The 27023-nt window shown below is 46.9% G+C and overlaps 1 long non-coding RNA gene across 2 annotated transcripts in view; it reads right to left on the minus strand.

Annotated features, from left to right (window-relative positions):
• Positions 1–3040: 3040 nt before the first annotated feature.
• LOC308566324 overlaps positions 3041–27023 on the minus strand; it is a 119732-nt gene continuing 95749 nt past the window's right edge. The window contains exons 2-6 of one of the 2 annotated variants that reach the window (XR_014000142.1): positions 18982–19081; positions 17293–17676; positions 10392–10514; positions 9736–9956; positions 3041–3346 (exon numbers count right to left, since the gene is read on the minus strand). This is a non-coding gene — a long non-coding RNA (uncharacterized lncRNA). The remainder of the gene's footprint in view (positions 3347–9735; positions 9957–10391; positions 10515–17292; positions 17677–18981; positions 19082–27023) is intronic. The other variant, XR_014000143.1, reaches the window with a different exon arrangement.

Below are 27023 nucleotides of genomic sequence, written 5' to 3' on the forward strand. Positions count from 1 at the left end.
CGATCTTTATGAGGCTGAGGCATTTCCCCTCTATTTCTAGTGGGCTAAGAGTATTTTTTCCCATCATTAATGGCTGTTTCATTGTCAGATTATTTTTCTTCATCAACTGATATGATCGTATGATATTTTTTCTTTAGCCTGTTAACATGGTAGATTATATTGATTTTCAAATATTAAATCAGTCTTGCATACTTGGCATAAATTATTCTTGGTTGTGCTTATTTTTTTTATACATTGTTGGATTTGATTAGTTAAATTTGGTTGATGATTTCTGCATCTAGGTTCATGAGAGATACTGGTCTGTAGCCTTTTTTTGTACTGTCTTTGGCTGGTTTTGTTACCAGAGTAATGATGGCCTCATAAAAAGAATTTGGAAGTGGTCTCTCCTCTCTTATTTTCTGGAAGAGATTGTGCACATTAGCATTAATTATTCTTTAACTATTTGATAAAATTTTCTAGTGAAAACAACTAGACCTGAAGATTCTTTTGGGGGCAAATTTGAATTACAAACTCAATTTCTTTAATAGTCATAGAAATTCAATTCTATCTAAACTTGGCTGAGTTTTGGTAGTTTGTGGTGTTGAGGAATTGGCCAATTTCTTCTAAGATGTTGAATTTATGAACTTGAAGTTGTTTGTAGTATCTTTTCTTTAAAAAAATTTTTATTCTTTGATTTTAGAGAGAGAGAGAGGGAGGGAAAGGGAGAGAGAGAAATTGATTTGTTGTTCCACTTATTTATGTATTCACTGGTTGATTCACTACTTATTTATGCATTCACTACTTGCCCTGACCGGGGATCAAACCCCCAACCTTGTGATATCAGGACAAGGCTCTAACCAACTGAGCTACCTGGCCAGGCCTGTTTGTAGTACTTTCCTATTTTCTTTTCAATGTGTATCTCCTGTTTCATTCCTGATATTGGTGATTTGTGTCTTCCTTCTTTTAATCTTTGCCAGTGTCGCTAAAGGTTATTAATTTTACTAATGTTTCTGTTTCAGTTATTTTTTCTATTGTTTTCCAGCTTCCAATTTTATTGATTTCTATTCTTTATTATTTCATTTCTTCTATTTGGTTTTAGTGTATTTTGTTTGTATTTTTGAGATCGTTCCTCTTTGCTAATGTAAGCATTAGTGCCATAATTTTCCCTTTCAACATTGCTTTAGCTGTATCTCACACATTTTTATTTTATTATTTAATTTTTTAAAAGTATCTTTATTGATTTCAGAGAGATGAAGGGAGAGGGAGAGAGAGAGAAACATCAATGATGAGAGAGTCATCATTGATTGGCTGCCTCCTGCATGCCCCCGACTGGGAATAGAGCCCAAACTCGAGCATATGTCCCGACCGGGAATTGAACCGCGATCTCCTAGATCCTAGGTTGATGCTCAACCACTGAGCCACTCCCGGCTGGGCTCACACATTTTAATATGTTTATTTTCATTTTTGTTAGTTCTATGTACTTAAAATTTTTTCTTTGTGATTGCCTCTTTGAATCATGAATTACTTAAAAGTTTATTGTTTAGTTTTCAAGTGTTGGGAGATTTTCCTGTTGATCTCTTGTTTTGATTTCTAGTTTTATTCCATTATGGTCAGACAACATACCCTATATGATTTCAGTTCTTTCAGATTTGTTAAGGTTTGTTTTGTGATGAAAGATAGGGTCTATCTTGGTGAATGTTGCAAGGGCCCTTAAAAGAATGTATATCCTGCTGTTGTCAGAGCATTCTATAAACATTAGTTAGATCTTATCAGTTGTGGTGTTGAGTTCTCTACTTTTGTTCATTTTCTCTTTAGTAGTTCTAGAAGCCCTAGTTGGTGAGGATGGAAATTTAAGCTCCCAATCCCAGTTGTGGATTTAGCTAATTCTTTCTCCTTAGTTTTTGCTTTGTATATTGTGAAACGTTCTTTGGCTCACAGGTAGCTCTTTTTAGTAGATTAATCCTTTTTGTCATTATGTAAGTTCCCTCCTTGCCCGTGGTAACTTTCTTGCTCCAAATTCTTCTTTATCTGATATTAACATAGACACTCAAGTTTCTTTTTGATTAATGCTTACATGGTATCTTTTTTCTTTCTTTTGCATTCAGCCTACTTGTGTCATTGAATATGAAGTGGGTTTGGGGTTATGTTTTTTAAACCACTCTGCCAATCTCTGCCTTTTAATTGGTGTATTTAGACCATTTACATTTAAGGTAATTATAGATTTATTAGGGATAAGTCTGACATTTTATTATTTGTTTTCTGTTTGTTCCTTCTGTTTATCATTCTTCTGTTTCCTTTTTATTGACTTACTGTGAGTGATGTGAATGATTTTTAGAGTTCCATTTTGATTTAATTTTTTCAAATATATCACTTTGTGTTGTTTTGTTAATGATTACTATATTTGAAGAGTCTGGATCTAAGCAACCTTTGGGAGTGGGAAAGAAGCTGGTGGGCCTGGGTCTCCTTATGCCACTGGGCAGAGACCAAGGAGACACAGGGCTTTGCTGCTGCTGTGGCTGTGGGTGCATTAGATGAGACGGCCCACTGGTATATCAGTTTGCACCAGGAGTCAGAACTGCCGCAGCTTTGCTGCTGTCAACTGCCTGGGCTGTAAAGTGGGGACTGGAACTTCTATCTATGTTGGGCTTCCCCTTTCCCAGACTTTGGCCAGAGAGAGCTGGATATTCTTGACTTTGGGGTTTTCTGTTTTTGTTTTTTGGTCTGTGCCTTTTGGTGCTTCTAAGTTGCAATTTTCTCTTGTGCCTAGGTCAGGGTACATGGGAAATTTAAAAAACTCAGGAAACTCAACAAATTGTTGTTTCTCAAGTTTCCTTCTTTCCCCCAACTTTCAGAGTTATTTTTATCATTGTCTGTTGGATAGTTTCCAGGGTATTGAGTTGTATTTCCAGAAATGAAATAGGGAAAAGTGAGTGCACAGCACCTAGTTCCAGAACCAGAGGCCAGGACAGAGTATTTTTTAAATGTTTCAGACATAGTTTTGTTACCTGTGGAAACGGGCCTCTTTCACACAGTCGCACAGAAAGCATTCCAGGGACCCATGTACAGGAGGTAAGATTTATTGGGGTTGAAATGGAAGGCTGCCCCCATGTTGCCAGTGTCTCACCTCTGTCCATCTGGCTGTGGAAAAAGTCCAGCCTTGTCTTCATCAAACCCAGAACAAAGGCCAGTGTCCAAAAATTCTGTGCCATTTGTCCAGTCCAAGTCAAAGCATAGTCCAGTTCAGCCTCTGTCCCCATGCAGCTAGCTTAGCTTCTGTTTCTGGCTGCACTTCAGCCAGCCCTGTGCTGCTGTACCCAGGCTTGAGCCTGTACTTGGCGGCTGTGAGGCTGCTAGGGCCGCATGGCTGCTAAGGAGAGAGAACATGAAAACAAACAGGGTGTGTGAGAAAGACAGAGAAGTCGCCTTTGTTAGGCTGATTACATTGGCTCGGACTTGGGAAGGACCATGCACTTTTTCAAAATAAGCAATCAACCTCCCAATCCTTCGAGGGCTGGGGCTGGTTCCTCCCTCTACCCAACCCATTTCCTAGATCTTCTGAGGTTCTGTGTCCCTCATCCAATCTGATCCATTTCCCAAGCTAGAAGGACAGGCCTTTATGGTTGTCCTCTTGGCTCCTACTGCACATGCCTCATAGTGGAAACACCTGCACCTGCACCACCTTGGCTTCTACCCGGCATGCGCCCAGCAGAGGAATTTCCCCTTTATTGTTCTCTCCCTCCCTCCGAATGCCTGGTAATGATCCTTCCTGCCTGCTTTGGGGGTTACATCCCTGGGGTGAGGGCAAGAGTATAGCAGTCCCCTGGGGAGTGTGTGAAGTTGTAGCTTCCTCATGAAGCAGGCTTATTGTCCGATCAATTCAGCTCCCTAGTTTATTAGGCTTAATAATGTCTGATTCCCTTTGCTCCCTTTCTTTACTAATATCTAGCTACCTATGCTAACAGTTTCTTTCCTGGTTGATTTTCCAGAAAGCAGAAGAAAATACTATCAGTGGTGCTTCGTGTGACCAAAGCCACCCTCTGTTTTCTTGGAAGGAATCAACTGCATTATTTAATACTGCAGTCCCAATTCTGCGCCTGGTTTGTGTTTCATCAACAGAATATTGGATTCCTTCTGAAAACCCAAACAGGTTATCACTTCTTTCTTGGACCAAAAGTTAATTAGCAATGTAAATACTTGTCTGTAACACAGAGAATGGGTTTCCTTCAGTTCTTCCCATCCCTCACCCAGAACCTGGAATGAAGAGGTTTTCCTTTGGTGCAAAAACACTACGACTACATTTATTTAGAAATAGATTCCCTACCATGGACGTTCTGGAGCTTTCTTAATTACAGATGTTTAGCTGCAGGAGGAAAGACCGCCTATCTCTGTGTTTTACTTGTTTCTCATCTTGGGCCTTTGCCCAACAATACAGGATGGGCTTTTTAGGCCCAGGGGGCGCATGGGAAAGTTCACTATTAAAACTTGCAGCTAATGTTTTAAATTTACCAGCAAAGACACAATGGGCAGAATACTGTGCCAACTAATAGAACCCTGAAACTCCTTTAAAAAAAAAATACTGCCTTCTATAGCCCTTCCCTCACCATAAAGATAATCCTCTGGTTTCTCTTAAGTAACCAGAGAGTGGAGAGAAAAAAATATCCAATAGTTTGAATATCTTTTACCTTAAAGACATAGAGTTTAAGAAAAAAGAGACTGGATTTAGCATGATTTATGTCACTCTTTTTTCAGTGCCATGTATTACCTTTCCCCAAGATTTTAAAAACTATAAAATGAATGCATAAAACATTAACGTACATAACAAAAATCGTTAATTTACCTGATTTTAGGTTTAGATGAGTACAATGATTCATATAATGTGGTAAATAAGATGCTTTTAAAATGAAATATTTATATCTTGATGATAAAATTGAATGTTCGCATGGGAAATGACATGTGTTCAAGTACATTTTTGTTTGTTTGTTTGTTTTTCTGAAATCCCTTTATCTCCACTGATTCCATTAAAAAAATTTTTTTTCAAAACATATACCCTCTTCTGGCACTCCATGAAACGTTTATTGTTTGAGTGCAGGGGTAGAAAGCAGCCAATAAATTAACATGCTGTATTTGATACGGGCCCTGTTCACTCCAAGTTTTCAAAAAACCCAGAGAAATCATGTACAGCCAACCAGCCTATTAAGACTGCTTTTAAAATTATTTAAAAATTCTGTATTGAAGCACACTTTTTTTTTTTTTTTTTTAATTTCAGAAAGTGTGACAATTTGAGTGATTTTAATTTACAACATAAATGGAAGACTCCCAAAGTCAGCTTATAACCTCGGCAGAAAACGCGATTATAAAAGTTTACACAAAACCTCAATTTCCCATAGACATGTGTGAACGGAGCAGAGCCAAGAACTTATCCTATCCATCTCTTAAAATATCTGTCCCCTTCACTGATAAGACAACAGAGGTTGAACGGAGAATGTAATACACACATGGAAAAAAGTACCAGTCTTTGCCTACCTTTAACAAACCTAATGCTAAAAAAAACGAAACAGAACAATACTAAACCAATCTGCTCACAAAGACAACAGCTTTCTCCTAGTTTCTTTGAAGCGAACCTCCTTTTAATTTTTTTATTTTTGGAAACCGACAAATGAAGGCTTCCTTGGAAACAGATGAATTTTGTAGTTTCCAGACTCAGAAGATAAACAAAGCAATTTCTCTTCCCTCCCCACCCCCACCCATTAAATAACCTCAGGCCACAGTCTGGGCTCCCTCTGCTCCCCTGTCTGGGCGGGGTGGGGGTGGGGGGAGGGGGGACTGGGCTGGGGCCTGAGGGTTGGGGAGGCCAAGGAGCAGGGGCGGGGGAGGGGGTGAAGGGGGTGGGGAGCGGAGGTTGTTAACCGCAGAGGCAGCCGGCAGAGAATTTCGCATGCATGCCCGCACACACAAAATGTCCACAGTGGAACCAGGCAAGAGAACTGTTAAAAAAAAAAAAAAAGAAAGAAAGAAAAGTAAGAAAAAGTACTGCTTCATCAGCTAAAAAGCAGCCGTGTTCTTTCCTGGTTTGATGTCAGCTCGAAGTGCTGGCTTGGAATTGCCCGCAGCACTGTTGGGCCCCTGCCCGCACAGCAGGCAGACAGCTTTCCTGCCAGCAACTGGCTTTTAATAAAACAGGATGCTGTCCCACTGCTAAGGCCACTGAGGACGCTCTTGAAAATGGGTCCCGATCCACATGCACTCCCTCCCCCAAAGCAGCAGTCGTCTGTCCCTTATGGGGGACCTGCGCTGGCCTTGCGGAGTGTTTGCTGGCAGCCACCCCGTCCCCCGAGCTGCTTTGCCGGGTGCTCGCGTTGGTGAGGTGAGCGGCTCCCCCTCTAATCCTGCGTGTGTGTGCACTCCGGCTTTTCTGAAGGCTCTGCCCTTGATGGGATGGATTTGGAAATAAGGAGCTGGTTTTTGCAGGAAGGGTGAGGACATTTGGTCCCCATCTTCCCGCAGCGGCCCTAAGGAGTCATGCCAGGCCTGGATTTGGACCCAGCTTCCCATCTTAAGTGTGATGAGTTTAGCATTTTGGGGAGGTTCCCCTGCTCTTTGTCTTCTCCCCCCTTGGATTCTATTTGAGAAAGCAGTTTCTGGAGTTTTTCAACTGCAGTCTAATGAAAAGTCTAAACCCCAAGGGAGCTCTCAGGGTGCCTTCTGAACCCCCAGCTCCAAGCCAGTGCGCCCAGGATGTTTTCCTGGGCTCCACACCACCTCTCGCCCCGAGACATCAGCACTGATTCTGAATGTCCCCCCGGGAGTGTTACCCTGGTCCCCAGGCACCAGTTATCGCCCTTTGAGGCCCTGCAGTCATGTACACAGGTGGGTGGGCACAGAATCAGCATGGGGATGGGAAGCTTGCCTGCCATCAGCAGGTGGACTTGGAGGAACTCCAGCACGGAGGAGAAGTCACTGTCATTGATAGGAAAGGCGTGACAACTTAGATGCTAGCAACGTAGATTCTATCCCCAAATCTGTCCTGTGTTTCTAAATAGCTTTAGACAGCTTGATAGGTGTGTGACAGTTTCCTCATTTGCTAACACGGAGCAGGCCCCGGAGTGCAGTAATCCGCTCCTCTGCTGCTGACTCCCTCCCACGTCCGTGCACACATTGTGAGGACCTCGCAGCACCTCTCCCAGCTCCCAGGTGGGAAGCCCAGTCAGCCACAACCAGTCATCGGCGATGGCACTGAGCAAAGGCCTGTGATGGGTTCTAAGTTTTCTTCCAGGTGTGATGAGTCTAAATCCAATAATTTTCTATTCACTTTGAAGTTCCGTGTGTGTGTGTGTGTGGAAGGAACTGGCGTTATGTGTGGTGCTTTCATGCCTTCTTTCACTTGAGATTTGTAGCTTCGGAAGAGAAAGGAGGAGAGAAGTGCAGAGAGGGAGCATCTGGGCGTGTGGATGGTGTCAGCGTGGAGCGCTGTGTCTCCTGGACCATAGCCCTGATCCATCCCTGCACAGTGGGGTCCTGGCAGTTTGAGGAGGTACTAGCCAAATCCAAGAAGAACATGCTGCAGGAGACTTGCCAGTGTGAGCAGAAAAGATTTAAATGGAAACTTCAGAGGGAGAAAGAAAGGAGCCCAAGTAAATCTATAAAACCAGAGAAGCTGCTGCACAGCATAAGAACATCAGCCAGGGCTCTGGACAGTGAAAGAAATGACTCTTGCTGACTCAGGCCAAAGGGGAGGGCGTGCACTGGAAGCTACAGAGGTGCTCGCGGAGTCCATGGGCGAGCCGGATTCTGAGCTGGAGAAGCAGGTTCGACCCCAGGCAGGAGTTCTTGGACTGTCAGGTGCCCTGGTGGGGAATGAAAACTGCCTCACTGCTTCTGAGGCTGCTGGACTCAGCTCAGCTTGGGACTGCTCTGGGCAGGGGAACAGTGTGGCCACCTTTCCACTCCCACGCAGGGGCACAGCACCCGGATTCCCATCCTGTGAAGACTGCATGATGGTCGAGGCCATGCCGTAAGGGGACATCCAGTTGCAAAAAGGAAGGAGCCGTGGATTCTAGGCCACTAAAAATATAGTTTCTGGCACCGAATGTGACAGAAGTGACAACCCACAACCACACTGAGTGACCAGACCTGTATCAGGACAGGGCACGTGTCCATCTCAGAGAAAAAGAAACAAACATCAAATTCAATCCAGCAGGCCTGCTTGGCAGAGTGGAAGGGTGACGCCAAGGCCTGTCACCAAGTGTGGGAAACTCGTCTAGGAGGCCAGGTAGGGTCAAAGGGTAAAGACAGTTAACTACCAGCCTTCAGGACCCTGCTGAGGGGAGCACAGGAAGGCGTCTAGCGGATGTCAGATAAGAGTCAAGGCCGGGACTGTCTGGACCTGCGGATGAGGCTCCGGCTCCTCCATCTCCACACTGCTGGGGTCTGTCTTGCTGGAAAGACCTGCAGAGTGGAGGCCATGCCCAGGAGCATCAATGACGTCACTTCCAGTCAGAAAGGCTATGAGCTTTCCTCTTTTTTTAAAAAAATATGTTTTTACTGATTTTTAAGAGAGAGGAAGGGAGAGGGAGAGAGAGAGAGAAATATCAACATCAGTCGGCAGCCTCCTGCACGCCCCCTACTGGGGACTGAGCCTGCAACCTGGGCATGTGCCCTTGACCGGGAATCGAACTGGTGACCTCTTGGTACATGGGTCGATGCTCAACCACTGAAGCACACTTCATGAGCTCTTCTCTTAGGGAAAGAAAATCTCCCAAATTCAGAGTGGGGCTCCCCCTTACCTGTGCCCGGTGCCAGTTCCCAGAGATGGGAGCCAAGGCCATGCTCTGTGGTCTGCCTCCTCACCACGGTTCTGCCAGGCTGGGGGGCTGAGGGCACGGGATGAGTGCTGCCACCATCATCTTGCTTCCACTTGAAGCAGCAGTGGAGCCAGATGGAGACCTGAGTCTTGGGGACACTGACAGAGCTCTGAACCCGTCAGTGCCTGAAAGACTGACTTTTGGCTTTTGCTTGGCAGCCAGCCCTCGGGGAAAATTCTCTGAGCCAATAGATTCTCTTTTTGTGTTTAAGCCAGTTTGAGTTGGGTTTCTATCACTTGCAACCAGAAAGGGTTCCAACAATAGGTAGATAATAATACTGATATTAATCATAACGATGCACTATTTCCTTGATAACAACTCCAGGAAGTAAGTGCTACTGTTATGCCCAGTTTGACAAGAACAAACTGAGGCCCAGAAAGATTGGGCACAGTCTCCTTATGTTCACCTGAACGTCTGGGGCTCAAGTGCACAAAGATCCCAAGTGAGAAAAGTGATGGGGGAACCCCAAATTCTGCTTATATAATAGGGACTAAGCCCAGTGAGGGACAAAGAGAGAATATACCTCAGAAAAGACCAATGTGGCCATGAAGGGTGGTCACTGGTGACCTCAGGGATGTCCAATAATAAATCATGATACATGGATAAGACGAAACATCACAGACATTAAGCATGTGTAGAAGATTATTTCCTGACGAAAACTGCTCTAGAGATCATGATCCCAATATTGCAAAGGGAAATACACACATATACAGAAAAAAGGCTAATTTTAAAATTTTTCTTTCTAGTGATTATCTCTAGGTGATGAGCTTATGGGTGATTTTTTTTTTTTTTTTTTTTTAAAGAAAAACGAAAGCCATAAGGACAAAAAAAAAAAAAAAAAAAAAAAGCAAAAAAATGATGCTGAGACTTAACCAAGTGAAATAGAGAAAAATACCTGGTATGTTGTCCTGAGAGTATGACCTGGCACGTTTCATTGCTGGAAACCTCAAACCACATGAAACAGTTGGAGAAGATGATGGTGTGTGTCTTGCAGGAGAAGAAGCTTTTGTGGGGGCCGTGACATCTGTCTGCACATATTCCATGGATGTCACATCAGGGTGTGTCCTGAGTTTTCCTCTGGAACACCACATCGCCGGCTGCTCCGTGATGCATCTTCTAGGGAAAGAGATAGAGACTCTTAAGTCCTCAGGAACTTAGGCCACACTTGGGCGCTTGGGGAGACCCTCCCCACTGCTGGTGGGCATTTTGGCCTAGGATACAGGCATGGACCCCCCTCTTCTGGGGGCTCCATGGAGAGGCTCTGGCTCTGCATGAGTCTGGATTTGATAATTTCTTTCTTTTTTTCTCTTTAGGATGAAAACCAGTAAAATGATCAATCCTGGGACAAAGTGGAGTAGCCAGTGTAACCATCAACAGACTCAGGGCTGGAAGGGGGGTTAACACCATCCTTGGGGATATTCTACCTTACACAGAAAAGTGGACACTGGGTTTCTTTCTGAGCCCTTCCACCCTGCGGCTCTGTGCCACCCTGTAGCAGAGACCAAATACACTCAGAAGTTGCTTCACCAGAGCTCAGTGAAATTTCACTACCTTCTCAGTGGACTAGCTCTTAAAAGCTGGCTCAAAGGAAGAAGGCATCAGGTCTGAGTGCAGGGGGCGGGTTTCCAAGTGGGAGCTGATTCAGCATCGTTGAGGGGGACCACAGTCAAGTGCCTGTGAGGAAAATATTGCAGGTGAGCCTATGTGGCTGTCTGTCACCTGGGCTGCTGAGGGGGCAGGCTGTGAGCTGAGGAGCTTGCAGCCACCTCACAGCCACCTGTAGCAGAGGCCCCACTAGGAGCACTGGAGGCAAGGAGGTGGAGCAGAATGGTGAGTGACTGAGACCCAGCCCTTTGAGTGTCACTGATTTGGCCGGTGCAGGTGTTGGCCAGTAAATGTCTTTCTTAGCTACTCCGAGTTAGCTTCTTTCCTCACAGCCCTGACATCTGGACTTTTAACTGCTCACCTTCAAACCACTAGGTCTCCCTGTAAGGGGAGGTGGGGATGATGGTAGAAGGTTGAAAATGGGATGGAATGGGAGGTTAAGGAAACAGGAAGGTTATATTTAAAAAATGAAGAACATTTTCTCCATATTTTAAACCATAGATAGAAAGGAACGCCTTTGAGGATGTCTCCTGGTCTGAAGCCCTGAGCAATGCATATACGTGGCCCATTTAAAAGCACTTCTGCTCCTCTTGAGTGGAAACCCCAGAGAAGGCCACATTCCAGCCATGCTTCGGTGAGGGGATCAAGGTGGCATTTCACATCAGCAGGGAGAGAGGGTCATTCAGGAAATAGTGTTGGGACAATAGGAGGGGCAGCCATCTGAAAATAAAAGGTGAATCTATACTCCAGTTATATATCCGAACAAAATCTACATAGCTCAAATATTTAAATATAAAAATAAGACCATGAAAGTCCTAAAAGAGAATAATCATTCCTTTTTCATTTCAGAGGGAGGAATGCCTTTATTGGCATAAACACAAACTATAAAACCAAAAGGGGAAAACAGTTGTTGGAAATGACTACATAACAATCACACTTTCTCTGCACACCAAACCGGCCATCAAAAAACTCAAAATGCAAATGTCAAACTGAGAAAAACTATTTTAATCAAAACCACAAAGTGCAAATAGCCCTAATATATAAAGACTCCTAGAAATCAATGAAAGTCCAACAACCATTAGAAAATGGGAAAGGATGGGAACCAGGAGACACAGGAATGAGATTATGAGGGGCCTGAGCATTTGAGGAAATGCTCCACACCATCCATGAAAAGAGAAAGGCAATTTAATTTACACCAGGGTCCATTTCACATCTTTCAGACAGTCCCACTGTGATCACATGACATGTTCAAAAAGATGTTTGGAACCAGGATCTTTTATTCATCCTGGGTGTTTGTAGAAGAGCACCGTTTTGATGGAGGGCAATTTGTCAACATCTCTCAAAACCACAAACACATTTTATCCCTTTACCTGGGACTTTGCCTAAACATATAAAAATGTTCAAGCGGCGTCGTTTGTATTTGCCAAAGGCAGGATGCAACACAAATATCTAATGTTCTGCAACCAGTTAAATAAACTATGGCACAGTCTGCCGCCCTTTATATGACCAAATATAGTCATCTTGGCACTCAAGAGCCATCCGACCGCCTGTGGATGTTAGGGGTGAGTTCCGGGCGCGCAGGCACCGGAGACTGTACCGGCCCCTAGGCCTCCGTTAGGTCCCGCCAGAGGCTGGCTGGCAGGTGCGTTCCCGCAGAGGGGTGGCCCTGGCCTGTGTGAACACGGCACAGACGGGCTGCTCTGACAAATGGCCCGGCAGAGACTATGTTTAGACGGGCCCACAAAGTGCTAATTGAGAGCCCTGAAGCAACTCCTCTGTGGATGAGCTTACCTGTGTGTGAGCGTGTGCATGTGCACGCGTACATGCTGTGGTGACACACGTGTCTATGTGCTGCGTGAAGGCATGCACACAGGCTGTACTGATTGTGCATGTGTGAGTGTGCACAAATGCTGTGGCTGTACATGTGTATGAGTGTGCCTGTGTGTACACATGTGTGACTGCACATGTGCTATAGTTGTACACATGTGAATGTGCATGTGTGTGCACCCTGTACACATGGACACCAGTCATGTGAAGGCACCGCCCTCCCCAGCAGCTGCGCACATCTGCTCCGAGGTCTGACTTGAATCCCCTTGCAAAACTCGCCGCTTATTGGACTTTTTACCAAGGAAAGACCTAGAGAAAATGGCCCCCTGCCACGTGAGATCAAAGCAGCTGGTGCCTAGCGTGGCAAAGAGGGCTGGCTCCTTGGGAAGAGAGTGCCCCGCGAGATGGAGATGTGGCCAACCTGTCAGTGGGTAGGGAAGCAGAGCTGTTTCCGTGCTTTTGATGTTGGGCCCCTCTGGGCATTCATTCTGTGCCCACCTCCCTGGCTCAGAGGAAGGATTCTGTAGGCCCACACTGGGCAGGAAGCACAGCTGCTGGCATTTCTGGTTAAGGGCAAAAAGGGGAGGACTTTCTAAAAGAAAGGAGGAGAGAGAGAGCGAGAGGGAAACAGATAAAGATACATAGAGGGAGGGACTATAAACATGGGGGCGGGGGGGGCCTGGAAGTCGGGGGATTATTAAAGTATTTTTCTGAGGGGAAGAGAGTTTGGAAGCAGAAGCCAGGGTGACTTTGTTAAATGTGAAATGTATGGTGGCACCCACAGGACATTTTCTGAAAAGCCAAAATATTGCCAGTCTTGTAGGAGGTACTGCACCCCAACATACATAGGTGGGTGGAAAGAACATCAGAAAGGGGCTCAGTGGACCCACACTGGCATATGCATATGAAGGCGAGTGTGTGTGTGTGTGTGTGTGTGTGTGTGTACTGGGGGTGAAGGGAAACTGGAAGGAGTCCTGAGTCTTGTATGGAAAGTAAAAGTACTGAACACCCAGCTCAAGCAATTGTTTTTCTCCTGAAGGCTAAAATTTGTGGGCAGGTAGCCAACAGCCACATTAGGATAAGAAATGCAATCTGTTTATAATAAGTTTGCAAAAGCCATCTCATTGGTGCAGCGAGTGTGCAGTGCACCACAACCAGCGTCCGGGGCCTTGGCCTGGTGTCCACGGCAAGCGCACAGGAGCTCACAGGCCAGTGTTTGTAAAACCCGCCTGCCTCCCTTCTCAATTCTCCACTTCTGTCTGGGCGGATAAGCACACTCCCAGGGACGACAGCTGGAAGCTACTGCTCCCTCCCTGGCTGGAGCCACTGCTGCTACTGGAGCAGGGGCTTGGAGTGACCTCTCCAGGTTGGAAGGCACCCCAGAGGTCGCTCAGTCCCCAGAGGAGGAAGCCCAGGTCCCTGCAAACATCCTCTTGCGAGGTCCTGGGCTCTGCCAGGCCTCCCCATTCTGGATAAACTGGGCTGCCTGCCACACTGTGGTCCCTCTACTCATGTCAAGATGCTGGGTCTGCAGTGCCCGCTGATTTTCAGAACAATAGCAAATGAAACAACAGCCTGCGTGGGTGGCACACTTAACTGTGAGCCGGGCTCCATCTGAGCGCTTCACATGCATAACCTCAGTGTACCCACCCGCAACCTTCCAGGGAGCCACCATTGCTACCCCATTGCACAGATGTGGAGAGGAAGCTGGAGCGCTTCAACAACTCCCCAAGCTCCCCCTGTAGGGTTAGAGTGGCGTCTGGGTTTGAACTCAGGTTTTTCTAATCCCCAAATCCCAGCTCCTTCCCATCAAGCCCACCATTCTCTCCCTCCCACCCAGGGAGGCTCGTCTCAGAGCTCTGCAGGTCCAGGGCCACCCCACCCGTTCCGGGGAAACCACCTCTAGCTTTTTTTCTAGATCCCCCTTCTGATCTCTGCAAACTCCTATCTCCAAAGGGCACTCGTTCCCTCTACGCAGAACTGCGTAAACAATAAACCATGGTGGCTAAAAGCAAGGGCGTTGGGATCAGCCAGGCCGCTGGGAACTCCCCTCCAGCCTCGCTCTCACCCTGGGAGACAGGGCAGAGCGAGAGATAAAGCAGATAAAACAGAAACAGCCAGAGTGTGCCCGGGGGCAGCTCAGCCAGGGCCTGTGGTGGCAGACTCGATAAGGTGGAGGGGACAGTGCTGGGCGTCCCACCACCAATTTCACTCCTTCCCCATCTTCTGACTTCTCCCACCAGGCTGGGGTCTGAGGACACGGAGCAGGGGGCTGAGACTCACTGACCAGCAGAGCAGAGGGGATGCAGTGAGCTGCAAGACAGGACCGTATTCAACATCGATGTACACGACACCGAGAGGAGAAAACGGCGGAAAAAACAGACACAGAGCCTCGGGGATGGAGCGGGGGAGGCTATGATGAAAGACCTAACTTCTGTGACACTGGAGCTCAGGAAAGAGAGGGAAAGAAAGAGGGCAGAACTAGACAAGTACTGACATTAAATAATGACTTACGACGTCCCAAATTTGGCAAAAAACATAAACTCGAAGATTTAAGAAGCTGAGCAAACCTCACCTCACGCAGAATAACCACAAAGAAATGCATATCAAGACACAGCATAGTCAAGCTTCTGAAAAACAAAGAGAAAAAACATCTATTGAAAACAGAGAGAAATGATACTTTACCTATGGCGGGCAGGGGTGTGAATGACAGCACATTGTCATTAGAAACTGGAGAGGCCAGAGAAACATCCATGTGAGACATTGGACACATTGATCGTTTGCCTCCCGCAAGTACCTCAACCCGGGCCGGGGATCGAACCTGCAACCCAGGTATGTGCCCTTGACCGGGAATCGAACCCTCGACCCTTCAGTGTGAGGGCAAACGCTCTAACCACTGAGCCACACCGGCCAGGGCAGCGCCAGAGTATATTTAAATGCTGAAAGGAAAATCGAGGCATTCTCAGAAAAAGAAAAACTAAGAGTATTTGTCACTGGCTGACATACTATATGGAAATGGTTAAAGGAAGTTTTCTAAACAGAAAGGAAACAATAAAAGAAAGACTACTAGAGCATCAGGAAGGAAGAAAGAAGACAATAGCAAAAATATTGGTAAATATGATAGACTTCCCTTTTCCTCCTGAGTTTTCTACATTATGATGTGGTTGAGGCGAAAACTGTAACACTCTTTAATGTGATTCTAAATGTATATAGAAGAAATATCTAAGACAATTATTATAAACAGAGAGGTTAAAGGGATATAAAAAGAGGCACGTGTTCCACACTTCATTCAAACTTGTAAAATGATGACACAGGTCAACTGTGGCCTCAACAGGTGCAGAAAAATCATTTGATAATATCCAACAAATATTTCTGATAAGAGCTCTCAGCAAACTAAGAAATGATGGGAAGTTTCTCAACCTGGAGGGAGCATCTACTAAAAACCTACAGCTAACATCATTCTTAATGACAGAAGACCGCATACTTTGCTCCTAGGATCATAAAACCTCCAGGTCCCATTGCACATTGAAGATTCTATCCAGTGCAATGCAGTGAGAACTAGAAAGAAAAGAGGCCCAGCTTATAAGTGGAGAGGTGCAGCTGTCCACTTTCAGATAACATGAGAGTCTATGTAGAAAATCCTATAGAGCCAAAGCTACTAGGGCTAAAAAAGTGACTTTAGGAAAGATTCAGGAAACAAGATTAATGTATAAAATTCAACTGTATTTCTGTATACTTGCAATGAACAATTGGAAATTGAAATTTTTAAAATGCCATTTACAATAGTATCAAAAAATGTGAAATATTTTGGGGAAACTGACAAAAGATGGATGAGATTTAGACATTGAAAATTATGAAACACTGCTGAGAGAAATTAAAGAGAACCGGAATAGATAGGTACTGTGTTCACGGGTCAGAAGGCTCAGTATTGTTAAGGTGTAAATTCTTACCAGATTGAACTATAGAGTCCACGCAAGCCTGATCAACATCTCAGCAGGGTTTTTACCCTAAAACTCCTATGGAATTTGCAAAGGACTTAGAATAATCAGAAAAACTTAGCAAAAGAACAAAGTTGGAGAACCAACATTGCTTGATTTCAACACATTATAAAGTTACGGTCATTGGGGCAGTGGAGTAAAGATAAGCACAAATGTCAAGGGACCTTCAGAATCGAGAGTCCAAAAGCAGACCCGCTCATGTATGGACAACTGATTTCTGACAAAGGTGCTAAGCAAGGCAGTGGAGAAATGATAGTCTTTTCAACAAATGTTTAGGGAACGCTGGCATATCCATAGGCAAAAAGTGAACTTCAATCCACACCTCATACCATATACAAACATTAACTCAAAATGGATTATCATAGATTTACAGTATCTACAGCTTCTAAAAGAAAATAGAAGAAAATCTTTGTGACCTCAGGCGAGGCAGAAATTTCTTAGATGCAACACCCAAAGCATAATCCATAAAAAACTGATACACTGGACTCCTTCAAAAAAAAAAAAAAAAGGCAGTTAGAAAATGAAAACATTAATTTATAAACTGGGAGTAACATTTGTAAATCATATATATAATAAGGGACCTGTATCCACAATATATAAAGAACTCCCAAAGTTCAATAAGAAATCAAACAACCAATTAAAATATGGGCAAAGAAAGGGATTAAGAAGAACAAAATGAGTTATAAAAAGTCATAGGGATGTAAGTACATTATAGGGAATATAGTCCGTAATATTGTAATTACTATGCATGGTGTGAGATTACTAGATTTACTGGGGGATACCTTACCTGTAAGGTACATAAATGTCTAATCTCTATTGCTGTACACCTGAAACTAATATATATTGTATGCCAACTGTAATTGAAAAATAAATTAAAAAAAAATAATTTAAAAATTGGCAAAGCATTTAAACAGACATATCACCCAAGAAGGCATACGAATGACAAGCGAGTGTAGGCAAAGATGCTCATCATTAGTCATTCGGGAGACGCAAATTGATCGCAAGGAGATACTATTACGCACCTATTAGCATGAGTGCAATAAAAAGATTGACCACAGTAAGCCTGGGTGAAGATGTGGCGCACCGGGAACCCTCCTCGCGCACACTGCTGATGGGTGTTGAGGAGCGGTGGGGCTGTCCTTAACCAAATCCTTCCAAACCCCATTCAAGGAATCACAGTGTTAATTTCCTCCCTGCTGGATTTCTTCTTTTCGGGGACATTCCAGCCAGCTTCCCCCTGCCACACGGGCCACTTCCAGCAATCTGGAGTCGGTCTAGCTGAGCGCCCAGCTTTCCGGTGTTTTCTTGGAGGCCTCAGGCATGGTGTGTTCCAGGCTGCCCAGCCCTGTTAGGTTGGCTTGTCTGTTGACTTACGTGTCTTCACAGGCGACATCGGTCGTGCCCAACTAAACCAAAGAGAGACAGAATGAACTCAACTCTTCCAGACGGTTTTTTAAAGACTGAATAGGGCCCTGGGTGTCTGGCCCAGGGCGCATTTCTGCTCGTCAAGTTTAGGGCCCAGGCAGGAAGGACCTGCGCTCAGCTGATCAAGGGCAGGCCCTGGTGCCGGGAACCCTGCGGTTTTTCTGTCTTTGGAAGTTCTCCTCGCTGCGCCTCCGAGGAGAGGACTCCCTGAAGGAGGAGGCGCTTTTCCCCAAAGTATTTTCGGTGTCCAGCCCGGGGGAGCGGCGCGCACGCGTCCGGCTGTGAAACCCCAGCGCCCTGGGGCGCGCGCAGGGGGGGCGCGCGGTTCCTCCCGAGCGAGGCTCGCGGGTGGGCGCACCGCGCGGTCACCGTCCGCGCTCCCGAGCCCGGGACCCTGACGACCTCAGGCTGCCAGCTCTTCTCTGCTGCCTTTTACTTCTCCGAAAAATAATGCCGAGGAGTTTAAATCCATCTGAAATGACCAGCGAAAAATTTCTAGAGCTAAAATCAATCAACGCGGGAAGCACGTGCCAGTTATTGTTATTTTGAACCCACAGTTGGTGCGTAAACAGAGCGGTCGTCCTGGAAGCCCTGGAGAGGGGGGAGGGGGGAGGAATGGGGGAGGGGTGGGTGGGGGAGGGGCGTCAATCTGCAGAGCCAGGTAATTGGGAGCCTGCCTGCTGAGATTCCCGCGGGGGACCCCATAGCTCCTGATGTCTCCCAGCGCGACAGACTCTATGGGACAGGACGCAACCCCAACCCCGAGGTGACTGCACAGACGCAGCCGCCAAGCTGTGTCCTGAGCAGCTTAGAGAAGCTCCCAAGGACCGCTCGCAGCCTTTGTCCAATGTCACTTCTTAAAAACTCTCAACAGGTTCAGCTGCCATTTGGGGAGAAAAGAGATTTGCCGAAGATTTATAAATGAAGCCATCCATTAATAAAAATGAAAATCATCACATCGTCTCACTGGGTGGCAGGATATTTTCCTTTGGCAGTGGTCCATGGTTGACTTATTAATTAAAACCTACCCCACGAAATACACAGATATCTGTGAACGTCTCCCCAAGTGTTTGCTGGTTGCCTTTGCATCAGGCTCCTGGGGAAGCGGACCCTGGCCCCAGGCTCTCTCTGCACCCTTCCCTCAGGCTGGGATCCTGGCTCCTTGGGGTTTTGTCTCTGTTCTGTCCCCTGAGCCCAGCCCAGCGCCCAGAGCAGAGAGGCCCTCACACCCATCCATGGGGCCTGAGCTCTTCATCTGTGAAGTGGGACATCGATGCTCGTCTTACCTTCCTGATGGGCTTCTTGTAAGGAGCCGGTTCACAAAGGATGCTGCGGCCGGCACACCTCAGCCAAGTCCTCCTCCTCCTGCTCCTCACTTTGCGTGTTCTATGAAATAAAGGAAAGGGTACACCTTATTAATAATGTTTCAGTTATTTTACTTTAAAAAACTTTGGAGTCCTCATTACAAAACATTAACACTTGCTAATTCTGGAACATGGACTTGAGGATTTTGTTATATTAGACTCTGTATCCCTCTGTATCTTTCAAAGTTTCCTGCCCCAACAAAAGAAGAAAAAAGATTTTAAAGACATGTATGAAATCTGGTCTCCTCCGGTTGGACTTTCTCTGGTTCTGTGGACAGGAAAATGCTCAGGGAACCGGAGTCTTCTAGGAACCAGAGGCATTACTGTCATTTGTCTTGGCTCTGTCCTTCCATTGCCCCTCCCCGCCCCACCCCAGTGTGCAGGCCGCTGCTTGCTCAGCCAGCCTGCGGACTTGCGGGTGGGATAGGAGTTTTCTGGTTGAAGGCAGGTGAGTCTCGGCTGATGTCATTAATACCGTTCTGATTCCATGGCATCTCCCTCCCCCCAACAGTCCCCACTTATACCAAACAGAAAATACACCTGTACAAAGAGAAACCCCCCTATCTGTAGTCATTAGAAATTTGCTTTGTGTCACAAAATCCCAAACTTTCTTGGGCTTAACAAAACCACGTTGCTAGAGAAAGCTCGCAGCCACACTTCCACTCTTTTAACTTAAAAACAGCCAAACTAAATTAAGTAACAACAACAACAAAAAGTTGTTCCCCACAGTGCACTGTGCTCTTAGCAGCACTTTCAGCCTGAAACAATTTCGTGCTTGAGTTATTAGCTTATGAAAATAGGCACAAAGGGGGAAAATGTGAACAGATCCTCGGCTGTATTATTAGTCAGAGCTACAGCTGAGCGCCTTCCGCACAAAGGCGTGTTATTCTGCCCGAGTGTCTCGGTTTTGAACAAAATGTAGCTCACTAATAGGTTATGCCTCATATAGCTTTTTGTAATCATTACGTTGCCATTCTCTGTAATTTATCCTGTTTTTCATTAGGAGTGCGTGCTTTAGGTGGCAGGCACTCAAGCCCGCGCGCGTGTGCACACACACACAGATCTTTTAAATCCCGTTCTGTTTGTGGCTGAAAATAAAGGTCATGGAGCTGTCAGTCGTTTTAGGAAGGCCCCACTGTATTGATAAAGATAATATCTGGAAAGCAGAGTGCTGGATGTATGTGATTGTAGAGTCTGAAAAACTGCTGAATTGGGCGCAGCAACCTCAGTAGGTGAAGGGACCCTAGAAGCAGTCAGAAGGTGGAGACAGAGTGGGAGGGTCTGACCCATCTCACCTGGTCTCCTTATTCAGAAGGGCAGCGCTGGACTAAAATCTCCTGGGCAGAGGGCATGTGGCTCACGTGCTGAGCTCTCCGATCCCCTGGATTAGGGCAAGATTCCAGCACATATACCCCACCCCTAACCCCTATTTGGGAGGTTTCTGGCCTGGGCTCAGAGGTATTGCCCCAAACCAGTGGCCACAAGTGAGTTAAGGAATAAAGAAGCCAAGTTTTGGGCCTACTGGTTTTTGTTTCTGTAAAATCCAGGATCAGTTCTAGAAATCAAGGCCTTTGAGTGTTAACTTCTGAGAAAAAAAAAAAAATAACAGGCAAGAAAATAATCAGGTGAAAGAAACAGGGAGGGGATATGAAAAGCTTGGAGAAGATGACAGTTTTCAAAACAACGGTGAATCACTAGCACGGTGGGGCCAGGGATCCAGAAATGGACCCCCAGAGCAGGGAGCCTGCTCACAATTCCCAGCCAGCAGGAGAAGCCCTGGGCCCCTTCCCCCTGGATTAGGATAATGGGATTCTCTCCCAGACGCTGGGGGACCAGGAGGGCAGTAATTGGGAGCCAAATGTGCTCCTTTAACCTCTTTGAAGTGTTAATGAAAGCTTTGATTGTGTCCTTCCCTCCTCTTTAAGACAGAGGTGGAGCACTTTGTCGGGTTCTCTCTTGTTGGATGCCGGCCATGCAAAGGCCATTCTTCCAGCTCTGCCTCTCGCCTGGGTGCCACTCAGTGCTCAGGGCCCAGACTGAACCAAGGACCCAGCTTCCTTGAAAACACAAAGGTGCTTGTGGTAACTCTCAGCCCCAATGTCCTGCTAGGTACTAAGCCACACAAGCACGTACAGCTTCCCAAATGCTGTGTCCTGTAGAGGTCACCAGGCTGGACACAATTCAGGAAGACTGAGTCCCCTAAAGACCTGCCTGCCCAAGTCTGCCTTCACCCTTCTTTTACTGGTGACACACGGGCAAAGTGATTCGCCCTGGGCCTCATGGTCAGGTGGTGCAGGTTCTCCCAGCTGGCACTGAACCCCAGAGGCTCATTAACCATAAGACCCCCAAGCCCTCCTCTGCCCTGCTCCCAATGCCAGGCATGGTCAGTGGGATGGACACCTGCAGACTGAAGGAAGATGTCCCAGAGGCCACTGAGGTGGAACCTTGCACCAAACCATAGGCCAATGTGACAGTCAGGGACTCCAGAGGCCCGAGATGCCCAGAGGGGCCACTCCCAGAGTTGGTTGCAGGCTGACAGAGACCTGGGTGGCCTTATGAACTCTGTCAAGTGGGAAATGGGGCCTGGAGAGAGGAGTGTTCTGGAGAACAGAAATTCAGACCTGGGGAAGCAGCCCACCTTCTCTCATCCCCTCCTGGTTATCATCTCTGCAGCCATCAGGCCAGCGTCTTGCCAAGTGTGAGCACGCACTCTCACAAAGTCCTTGCGCCCGTCTGTGAGATCCGCATCATGATGAGAACTCCTCCCATTTTTATTATTACCATCTTCATCATTCTAAGTGTACAGTTCGGGAGAGCTGAGCACGTGAACACTGTGTGTAACAGAGTCCTCAGAACTCTTTTCATCTTGCAAAGTGGAAACCCTGTCCCTGTTAAACATTGACTCCCCATTCTCACCTGCCCCCAACCCCTGGCACCCGCCACGCTCCCTTCTGTTTCTATGAATTTGACTACTCTAGAGACCTCATGTAAGTGGAACTACACAATTGCTGTCCCTTTGTGCCCGTTTTATTTCACTTAGCACGGTGTCCTCAAGGCCCATGTTGTCACATGTACCAGAATCACCTTCCTTTTTAAGGCTGAATAATATTTCACTGTATGTGAGCACCACAATTTATCTATTCAGTTGTGGGTGGACACTTGGGTTGCTTCCGCCTTTTGGCTATTGTGAATGATTCTGCTATAAAATGGGTGTGCAAATATCTCTTTGAGATCTTGCTTTTAATTCTGTTGGCTATATACCCAGAAGAGGAATTGCTGGATCATATGGTAGGTCTATTTTTAACATTTTGAGGAACTACCGTGCTGTTTTCCACAGCGGCCGCACCATGTTACATTCCCATTAACAGTGCATGAAGGTCCCAGTTTCTCCATGTCCCCACCCTGACATTTGTTTTCTGTTTTATAGTAGCCATCCTAATGGGTGGGAGGAGATAGCTCACTGTAGTTTTGATCTGCATTTCCCTAATATGCCGATCATCTTTATATGCCTGTTGGCCATTTGGCCAACAGGCATATAAAGATGATCGGCATCACTAAGAATATATATATATATATATATATATATATATATATATATATATATATATATATATATATATATAATATTTGGAGCAATGTCTCTTTAAGTCCTTTGCCCATTTTAAAATCAGATTGTTTGTTTTGTTGTTGTTGTTGAGTTTGGGAGTTCTTTTATACCCCCCCCCCCCTTTTTTTCCAGCTGAAAAAAATGAACATGTCAGAGAGGTAAATAGCACACTTGCTGGAGCCTTCCCCAGGGGCAGGGAGAGGCTACAGCTGGTCCTCCCAGCGACACCGTCTCAGAGCAAACACTGCCCATCGGATGCACGCCCCGCGCTCACAGCCTCGAGGGCCAGAGCGCTGCTTGAAAACCAGCGACAGACACTGGCTGCCGAGAACTCTGAAACGTGTAATATGCACTTTACTGACAGCTCCACTTTTCCCTCCTTGCCCCTCCAAGGAAGGGCAGAGAGAAAAGACTGTTCGTGGAAAAATAAATTTAAACGGATCAGTGCCGGGCAACCATTTGCACATCTGTTCTTAACAGGTTTCAGCTGAAACTACTGAAAATATACATAGATCTGTTTATGTGGAACCAGTTAAATATGATAAGATTACAACTTGGAGGGTAACTATGGATTTGGTGGGGACAACACCCCCCTTTACACTCAGCGTCCACACATGCTCCTCGTGTTTTACCACAGATGTTGCTGAGGGACTCAGATTTGCTGTGAGTTAAAAAGATCTTCATTATTTGAGATTAGTTACAAACAAACTCAAGATGTCCCACCAGCCTTTCTGCAGCACATAACTCCCGCCTGGCCTCCAATCTGGGCCAAGTCCTTTGTTATCAGAGGGGGGACCGCAGCTGGGGAATCACTTGTTTCTGAGTAATTCTGTCTCCACTCCCCCAACAAGCTGCTTAGGAGGAAGGCAGAGTGCAGGCTGCTTGCGCACAGAGCCCCTGTGACTGCTCTGTGGCTTTAGGAGATGCCTAAGGACAGCAGTGTCCCCTGAGGACACACAGGCCACTGGAGGCAGCAGCCACTGTGCGCCTGTTTCTGTAGGCCCTGTGCCCACTCGCCATCACCCTACGAGGCCACACTGTCATCCCATTATAGAGATGAGAAGACTGAGGTTCTAGGTGCTCTGTCCAGGCCACACCAACAGGAAGGAATGAGGTTCTCTAAATGAACAAAGTTTTTCCTCCTGTCTGAATATCCCGTGGGCAGGGCCATAGCTCAGACACCCACAGCACCCAGTAGAAAGGGAAGGAGTGGGGGCAGTGGGCGAGGCTAATAAGCAGCTTTAGCTATTGATGCTGGGGGTGGGAGTGCAGACATCGTGGGCCCAGATATTTTGGTTATTATAAAAAGAGCCAAAAAGCACTAAATTTTTATGTGGTGGCTCAGATATTAAAAACAGAATAGCCCCGGCTGGTGCGGCTCAGTGGTTAGAGTGTCAGCCAGTGCACTGAAGGGTTCTGGGTTTGATTCACTGTCAAGGGCACGTACCTGGGTTTCGGGTTCCCTCCTTGTCCCCAGGATGGGGCGCGTGCAGGAGGCAACCAGTTGATCTGTCTTTCTCATGTGAGGATTAACAAAAACAAAACAAAATCCAAACAAAAGAAAACAAAACAGAAAAACTCACTGTGGGTCCTTTGGTGCTGCTGGAAGTGGGAGGGATTGCATTGGCTTGGTTCCCTCTCACTGGGGACTTGGGGTCTAACTAGTAGGATACTTGTCTCCCAAGGCAGAGGCCTCTGTCCCAGGCAACAGGCGCCACAGCTTAGCACCCTGGTCCCCTTCTAAAGCCTCGTCTTGCATCTTCTCAGGACTCCTGGCCTTCGCTCCAGCACACTGTGAACGTGCCTTCATCTATAAACATTTATCTAACAATTTATCTCTACAAAGTGGCATCAGTCTATAAAGCACACCACAGGACACAAGGATCGCAATCACATGGCCTCAGAAATAGCCCAAATTGACATCTGACAATGTTGCCCCAGCCTCCAGGGGCCGGGCCATGAGTGGGAAGGTTCTCATTCCTGTGGACCCCACGCTGTGAAAATGCACCTATGTTTGTTCATTGAAAACAACTTTTTAATAAGCAGCCTGGTCGACAATAATTGTGAGTGGCAACTTGATTACATGGGGAATTTTAGAACAAAGAATATAATGCTCCCGCTCTATACCTGTTCGATGATACTGAATTTTAATTAAAAAAATGTTAACGTGTTAAATTGATGACAAGCACAGTGTGACATGGGCTGTAAGAGAAATTAGGAAGGTGAAATATGGTTGACGGGCTGCCTCAGTGATCTCCTTAATGTTTCTTCATATTTGTCTTCTCTCTTTCTCTTTCATTCCAAATGTTCAGTTTCAAACAAGTAGGGACACACTCCAAGCTGTTAGACCTCTGATGGAAGAGGCCCTCTGGAGGAGCCACATACCATCCTGTGCAAATGATCGGCTGTTACCTCAAAGGCCCCTCGAAGTAGCTATTGTTCCAGGCCACCTAGGAAGCCCTTTGAAAGGGTCAGTTTTTTTGAGGAACAAACATGGGGCTGCTTTTGTGTGACTGGTTCAAAGTCATCTTTGTAGGCCTGATAACTGGGAGCAAATGATTTTGAAGCAATAGATGAATGGGTGCATGGGCCAGCACTGAATGCCAAACCCAGCCAAGTTTCATTAATTATGAGGGTTTTCTTCCGAGATGACTCATTGGTTGAAGAAAGGCCATCTAAAGCAGGCAAAAGTGGTCTGCTTCCTGTTCGGACAGGTCTCTGGGACATGTCCTACAGCTCCGTGAAAGAGGAGCTGTCTTGCCCCAGTTACAGAGCCCTGAGTCTGGCCATGGGGCCCATGTGCAAGAAGGAAGCCGCTGCCCTGTGTCTTGGGACCCTGATGCACACCTGGGACAGAGGAGTGAGTGACAGGGTGCTGGGGGGGCTGGGTTCTTGGGGATGGTAGGACCGGCCTCACAGTGTGGCTTCTAGAGTGTCACAGGGAGGGAACAGATGTAGGGAGTGGGCTGCAAAGTTCACCATGAGCCAGAGCAGTGCATGACGCTCCCTGAGAAGGAGACCAGAATGCAACCAGAGTCCCAGCTCCAAACCAGGGTCACAGAACAGCAAATGCAAAGGCCTTGAGGGTGGATCAGGGCAGTGCAGGTGGGTGAACCACAGCTGTGACACAGGGGAGGTGCTGGTTGAGCCCAGGGAAGAGGCTGAATTCTATACTAAATGCAAGAGGAAGCCACTGTTGGGTTCCAGCCAGGAGGAGAGACATGGCTCAGTGAACATTTTCCAAAGATCCCACTGGCTTCTGAGTAGAGTCCAGAGTGGTGGAAAGCTGGGATGTGGGCCAAGTGGGAGGCAATGGCTGGGAGACCCGGGGGTTCCCATGATGCCTTTCACAGGTGGAACCACCTGGGTGAGGAGGGTGAGGGGAGGGCCTGTGGACAAGGCTTCTGACCCCTGGTGTCCTCATGGGAAAAGGGCTCAGCAGAGTCAGAGTGGTATGAGGGCTGGAAACGGTGCATCCGGCCTGGCCCACAGCAGGCACCATGGCAGCGAGCGGATGACTGCCCTCCAGTTGCTCCTTTGTCCCCAGGGCACTGGCAGTAGGCGTCTGTCTTCAGCAGAGCTCTTTGCTTGCAGAGCTCATTGCCCCCCGCCCCCAGTAAAGTGGGAAGTAGGGCCTGGGCGGGATGGGCGACGGGGCGGGTGCCCATCATTCTTACTGAGAAATCACGTGCAGATCCGTAAGTGACAGTGACTCAACGAACTTCCAGGTTCTTACCGACAGTTTGATGGCTACTAAAAGGAAGTTCCAGGGCGCTGCTGATGTGGGACAGCCGAATCATCACCACTGTGTAGCCGTCTGGGGCCTACGGTCACCTGACTCCCCAGAGCGCAGCAGGTGAGCTGGCCCCGAGGCTGCTTTTCAGGCTGAGATCCCGGTGCCCCCTGCCTGCTGTGCCGGTCCCCAGCCCCCACCACTGCACTGGAGAAGAAGAAGGGGAGTGGGAGAGGGTAGCAGAGCTCCCACGGCATGTGGACCCGCACCTCTGAGTGCCTCCAGGCCTTGCACATGTGTCACCTTGGATCCTCATGGTCCGCACAAGAGGAGGCACTTGTGAAGTTTGTCAGCAAGGGAAACTGGGTCCTGCCCTGTGGGAAGGCTCCCTGGAGGAGGAGGGTGGCAGAGCTGTGTGAGGACAGGAAGGCAGAGGCTGGGTTCCCAGCTCAGGGTGCCGTTTGGAGAAGGGCACACCATCAGCTTTCTCTGAGCCAGCACATTTTCCAGTCTAAATATAGCCCAAGATGACCCAAGACATCTTTCCCTAGTGAGGAGCCCCGTGGTTCTGTATTTTCCAGCATTCCTGTGATTTCTGAAAGACATGAACACTGAAAGCAGAGG

The sequence above is a fragment of the Miniopterus schreibersii genome (assembly GCF_964146895.1).
Source record: "Miniopterus schreibersii genome assembly, chromosome: 13".
NCBI lineage: Eukaryota > Metazoa > Chordata > Mammalia > Chiroptera > Miniopteridae > Miniopterus > Miniopterus schreibersii.